At 40.1% G+C, this 6,937-nt stretch overlaps 1 pseudogene; it reads left to right on the top strand.

The window, feature by feature from the left end:
• The first annotated feature begins 218 nt into the window (after positions 1-218).
• LOC102818933 lies at positions 219-637 on the top strand (annotated as a pseudogene).
• Positions 638-6,937: the final 6,300 nt, after the last annotated feature.

Raw genomic sequence — 6,937 nt, 5'->3', positions numbered from 1 at the left:
ATATATTCTGAAAGCAATGCCATCAGTATCTCTAATACAAGTAGTGTCATCCATAGTAGAGGTTTCAGTGGAACTTCCAAACTAAGACAGACTAATAAAAAGGCCTGACAATCAGCTTCTGAAGATTAGCCAATAAAAACCTTATGATCCAGTCTGAGTGGAACTAGTGAACTGAGTGGTTGTGTGATCACATCTCGGAGACCGGCGACACTTGCAGCATGGCTGACCAACTGACGGAAGGGCAGATTGCAGAATTCAAAGAAGCTTTTTTACTATTGGACAAACGTGGTGATAGAATGAACTATAACAACAAAGGAATTGGGAACTGCAATGAGGCTTCTTGGGCAGAATCCACAGAAGCAGAATTACAGGACATGATTAATGAAGTAGATGCCGATGATAGTGGCACAATTGACTTCCCAGAATTTCTGACAACAATGGCAAGAAAAATGAAAGACACAGACAGTGAAGAAGAAATTAGAGAAGCGTTCTGTGTGTTTGATAAGGATGGCAGTGCCTATATTAGTGCAGCAGAACATCATATGATAAACCTTAAAGAAAAGTTAACAGATGAAGATGTTGATGAAATGATATTGATGGTAATGACCAAGTAAACTGTGAAGAGATTGTACAGTGATAACAGCAAAGTGAAGACATTCTGTAGGATGTGTCACATTTCTTGTACAAAATGTTTATTTGCCTTTTCTTTTTGAAAAGTTTGTAACTCATCTGTAAAAGCTTTCCCCTTACTATCAAAAGAATATGTATGTATAGTATTTAGAACTTCATTTCTCCATGTGTTCTTCCATGAAACCTTATTTTAGGAAATTAATCAAGTAACATGGTGCATATGACTTACTCTGGGTATATCCAAGCCCTTCTGCACATCTGAATGTAGATGGAGTTGGTCAAATGATGGAATGTCTGTCTGGGTTATGCCTTTTTAAAGTACTTTTCTTTAGGAGTTGTTAACATGTTGCTATTGAAGTGTGAAGTTGTTATTCTGCGTGGACTATGGACAATCAACAATATGTACTTAAAGTTACACTATTGCAAAATGGGTATTGTATCTAGCTATTCATACACTATTTTTTTTTGTACTGCTGGTCCTGTACCAAAAACATTTTCTTTCATTGTTACTTGCTTTTTAAACTCTGCTTAGTCACCTAAAAGAATTCTGCTTATGGCACAATTTGCCTCAAACCCTTTCCAAGTTGTATATTTGTTTTCCAATGTAAAAATTACAATAAAAACACCTTATGATAACAGTATAGCATTGTCTTATAAAGTGCTGGAAGATGAGTCTCCAGGTTGGAAGACACTCAAAACACAACTGGGGAAGAGCTACCATTCCAAAGTAAAGTGAACTGTAATATACAGTGGAGTAAAGCCTCTGGACCTTCATTTTCTGATGTGGCTTGAATCTTAATGAGAAGAAACAGCTGTAAACATCCATTAATAATCAGAATGTGGGATGTACAAGGTATGAATCAAGGAAAATTGAAAGTTTTCCAAAACAAAATGGAATGATTGAAGATTGACATTGTAGGTAGTGTTGTTAAGTGCCGTTGAGTTGACTCGAGCAGCCTGTGGGTTTGACAGTGCCGCACCAGGACTCATAAGCACTAGTAAACTGAAATGGACTGGTACTGGCCATTTTGAATTGGACAATCATATAGTCTACTACAGCACTGTAGGATGAAGCACTGGACTACAAGGTTAATTTGAAACACAAGGTTGGTGGTTCAAATTCACCAGCCGTTCCTTGGAAACCCTATACAGGGTCTCTGAGTTGGAACCAACTCAATGGCACTTAACAACAACAACACTATGTCCGAAACGACAGATTGAAGAGGAATGGCATTGCTTTTATTGTAAAAAAGAATATCTTGTGATCTATCCTGAAGTACAGTGCTGTCAGTGATAGGTTAATATCCATGCATCTCCAAAGAAAACCAATTAATATGACTATTATTCCAATGTACACACCAACCATGGATGCCAAAGACGAAATATTTTAAGATTTTTTGAGTTGATGGAGTCTGAGATTGGTCAAACATGCAATCTGGATTCATTGATACTTACTGGTGATTTGAATGAGAAAGTTGGAAACAGAAAAATGATCTGTAATTGGAAAATACAACCTTATTGCTACAATTGATACTGGAGATAGCATAATTTATTCATCAGAATGACTTATTCATTCATTCATCAATGATTTATTCATCAGAAATGTTTTTTCAACAATAAAACAATGGCTATACTTGTGGATTTTACTGTATGGTTTACATAGGCATCAAATGTATTATATCTGTGAAAAGAGATAATGGAGAACCCCAGTAGTATCAGTCAAGATAAAGCCAGGGGCCAACGGTGGAACACACCATCAATTGTTTACATGCAAGTTCAAGTTCAAGCTGAAGAAAAAGCAAGGCCAAGAGAGCTAAAGTATAACCTTGTTGTTGATAAGTGCTGTCAGTTAAAGTCGGTACCTACTTACAGCAATCCTGTATAGTGTTTCTTAGGAGTGGCTGGTGAGCTTGAACTGATGATCTTACAATTCAAACTGACTTTGCAATCCAGTGCATTACCCTACAACACCACACCAGTACATCCTAAATAAATTTAGGGACCATCTCAAGAATAGGTTTGATGCACTGAACACAAATGACCAATAACCACAGTAGCTGTGAGATGACGTCAAGGTCATCATACATGAAGAAAATAAAGATTCATTAAGAAGACATGAGAGACAAGCAGTTTGTTTGCTGGGGAACTATTAAGGCAAGCAATCAAGTCCCTTCAGGACAAACCTCCCTCCAAGACTGAAACTCAAAGGAAACATAGGAGCAGGTATGTAAGCTTGCTGGCGCCACATTGATCTACTGATGATTGGAAGAGGGGGAAAGGCATCAATGAAGAAATGGGCTGAGTTCAACCACATTTCATAGACTCCCATTGACCTGGAGATGAGAGAGAAGAGGAAGGCTGGTTGGTCCGAAATGTGGTGAGACCTGGAGACTCCTGAGCCCATGGACAAGGGCATAGCCATGGAGGGCTTAGAGCTGAGACTGGAACATCCAGCTCTGATATAAAGTGAGGGAAGATGCACAGAGTGCCCATACTTTCAGATAGTACCCATTTGACCTAGCTTCAATGGCTGGATGATCAGAACTGGACTAGAGGAAGAAAGAATAGGAAAGGAAGTTTAATCCACTACAATTTCATGAATTTAACCTACTTAAGGATGTAGTAGCTTAAAAAAGGGAAGGAATCTTCACAGCAAGGGTCATTCCCACCCCCTCTGTACACAGGGTTGACAGGGGTGGGCAATTTAGACATTGGCTACCTAAAATAAAGGCACGAACTGACTGGCTTACAAGTTTTCAAGAGGGAGTTTAGTTTCAGAGGGTGCGGGGGGAAGGGAGACTCTCCACTGAGTGGTTTTCAACCTGTCCAGAAGGGGCTGGTGAAAGAGGAGATAGGGATAAGACTTATGTGCTTCAGTAGTGAATAACTGTTATCAGGACTGACTGCAGTTGTTACAGATGTAAAGGTAGACATTTTGTAACAAAAGTGGGAGAGTAGTTAATCTTACAGTCCAGAAACAGAGGACCCTAGGGCCATCAAGGGAGAAGAGCACAAGTGGAATGTGGGACCCTCTCCAGAGAAGCAGTGACACCAGAGATGGAGGCAGAGATGAGGAGATAGAGAAATGGAGTAGGTGAGGACTCTGGACTCATGGAAAGAGAGGGACTGGGTACTGGCAGCCAGGAGACAGACTTGAAGAATGTGTCCGTTAATTGTTTAAATTATTATATTCCTCAGTGTTTTTGTGTACATTCCACCCCCCCCCCCCCCAAACAAATAAACAAAACCAGAAGGAATGGAAGCAAACGCTGTTGAATGATGATACATGGAGGAGATTGTAATCTTTGCAAAGAAATGAAGGTGTAAAGCTGATGTTCTTCCATGTAAACTATCATTCAGTTCACAATAAAAACTTAAAAAAAAAAAAAAGACATGAGAGAAAGAAAATTTCAAAATTGGTGTCAGAGAGACTCCAAAACTGCCCTTAAGTACAGAGTAGCTAAAGAGAACAACAAAAATTGTTAAATAAAAGAGCTGAACAGAAAATTTCAAAGGGTGTATCAAGAAGACAAGTTAAACTATTTTAATGAGGCATTCAAAGACCTTTCAGAAAACGAAAAGAAAAGAACATGATTAGCATTTTGTTAGCTGAAAGAGTCCTGGTGTTGTGCTGTGGATTAAAGCAGTGGACTGGAAGGCCAGTTTGAACTGCAGGGTCGGCAGTTCAGACTCACCAGTCACTCCTTGGAAGCCCTATACAGGTCACTAGGAGTTGGAATCAACTCCACGGCACTCAACAACAACAACAAAGCTGAAAGAACTGAAAGAAAATTGAAGCCTCAAGTTAAAATACTGAAGAATTCTATGGATTAAAAAAAAAAAAAAAAATCCAGAAAGTTGCGAAAGAAGGTAATTAGAATATATAGTCATTGTATCAAAAAGAATTGATCAATGTTTAACAGTTTCTAGAAGTAGCATGTGACCAAGAACTAATGTCACTGAAGGAAGAAGTACAAGCTACACTGAAGTCATTGTTGGAAAACAATGTCAATTGTGGTACTTCAACAGTTACAAAACCAAAAGTGGTCTTTGTCCAAGACATTTGGAAGACAGCTGCCTGGCCAACTGACTGGAAGAAATTAATATCCACATCCATTTCAAAGAAAGTTGGACAAACAGAATGTAAAACTTATTGAACAATATCATTAATATCACATGCTAGCAAATTCTGCCTAAGATAATTGAAAAATGGCTGCTGCTATCCATCAACGGAAAACTGCCTGAAGAGGATGTGGAATGAGGTATTATGTTACTGATGTCAGATAAATCTTGGTTGAAAACAGAGAATATCAGCAACATGTTTACCTGTATTTTATTGACTATGCCAAGACATTTGACTTTGTAGATGACAACAAATTATAGATAACATTATGAAGATTGGTAATTCCAGAACACTTCATTGTGCTCTTGAGGAGGTTGTACATGGGTCAAGAGGTAACTCTTCAGATACAACATGGGGATACTGCATGGTTTAAAACTGGAAAAAGTGTGTGGCAGGGTTGTATTCTTTTACCTTACTTACTTATTCATTCAATAAGGAGCTTTGGTAGCGTAGTGGTTATGAATCAGGCTGCTAACTTCAGGGTCAGCAGTTCGAAACTACCAGTGGTTCCATGGGAGAAAGATAAGGCTTTCTGCTCTCATAAAGATTTACAGCCTCGGAAACCCTATGCAGGTTCACTATGAGTCAGAACCGACTCTGCAGCACATAACCACCTCCACCATTCATTCAATATGCTGAACAAATAATCTTATAAACTACACTATATAAAGAAGCATGTGCATCAAGATTGGTGGAAGATTCTTTAACAACCTGAGATGTGTATATGACACAAGTTTGCTTTCAGAAAGTAAAGATGACTTTCAGTGCTTACTGATAAAGACAAACGACTACTGCAAAAATCATGTGGGAAATTCTTTACTGGTTACCGGGATGTGTGGGGGGTGAGGTGAGGGGAGTGAGGGGAAGGTGGAGCACAGGGTAGGGAATAGACACAGGATAGTTTGGGTGCTGGGGATGGGGGCAATACACAAGAAGAAGGAGGGGAATGGAAGAACAAGGAGGATGGGAGAACAGTTAGGTTTACATGGGCTGAGTAGGATAGAGGTAAATAATGATGTATGCACAACCTTGGAACAACAGGGCTCTGGAATATAGGAATTGAGGCATGGTTGGAATGGGCAAAAGGGGAGAAACAATGTTAAGATGCTTGACTGTCTTTTGAATCTTGATTTCCCTTACATACCGTTATAAAATAGACACTTGAGGGGGAGAGAAAGGAATAGCCAGAAGTATCACCATAGAAAGCTTGTAAGTCCATCTTCTGCCTATAACTGATTGGAATACCTAAATAGGGGCTACAACATGCCCAGTGAAGGAGGCTTCTTGCGGAGCCTCTGTAGTACATAAAACTATAGGTGGAATCCTGAACAGCATCCAAAAACTTCAGAGATAGGAAATTTCCACTTGAAAGGATGGGTAGACCATCCTGGAGTGGCTAGAAAATCAGAAGATACTTCTTGAATGAAAGACCGACAGGAAAAATACAAAACAATAATGGCAAACCGACTCATTACTACAAGAACAAGCAAGTTGCTTGCCCAGAAGACATCAAGGCAAGTAGTCTGGTCCCCTCAGACTAAATCCCCTTCCAAGACTAAGACTCAGAGGGAATACATACTCTGATTGGTGACCAAGTTCATCACTGATAAGGGGAAGTGAGGGAAAAACAGCAGTGAAGCTGCAAGCTAAGCCCTACAACATTCAGTAGACTCCTGTGAACCCTGATGGAGACCTGGTTGGCCAGAAATGTGGCAAGACCTGGGGACTCTTGGGCCCAGAGTCAGTGACATAGCCACAGAGCACTACAGCGGAGAGTGATGCATCCAGCTGATAAGAAGAGAGGGCATATGCGCAAGAACATCCACATTTGCAGACAATACCCACTTGACCTGGCTTCAATGACTGGATGGTCAGAGCTCAACTAGAAGAAGAAAGAAGAGGAAAAAAGGAGTAATCTGATACCATTTGATAAACTTGACCTACACCTATGGATGCAGTAGCTCAAAAGAGGGAACAAATCTTTACAGCGAGAATTATTCCTACCCCTCCATACACAGAGTAGACAGGGATGGGCAACTTGGACATTGGCTACCCAAAGTGGAGGGGGCTACAAAGGCAAGAAGTGACTGGCTTACAAGCTCTCAAGAGGGCACCTAGATCCAGAGGGTGTGGAGGAAACTAGAATTTCCACTGAGTAGTATCCACTCTGTCTAGGCAGGGCTG

The sequence above is a fragment of the Chrysochloris asiatica genome, unplaced genomic scaffold, assembly GCF_000296735.1.
Source record: "Chrysochloris asiatica unplaced genomic scaffold, ChrAsi1.0 scaffold00009, whole genome shotgun sequence".
Classification (NCBI taxonomy): domain Eukaryota; kingdom Metazoa; phylum Chordata; class Mammalia; order Afrosoricida; family Chrysochloridae; genus Chrysochloris; species Chrysochloris asiatica.
This window is presented reverse-complemented; position numbering and strand designations above follow the sequence as displayed.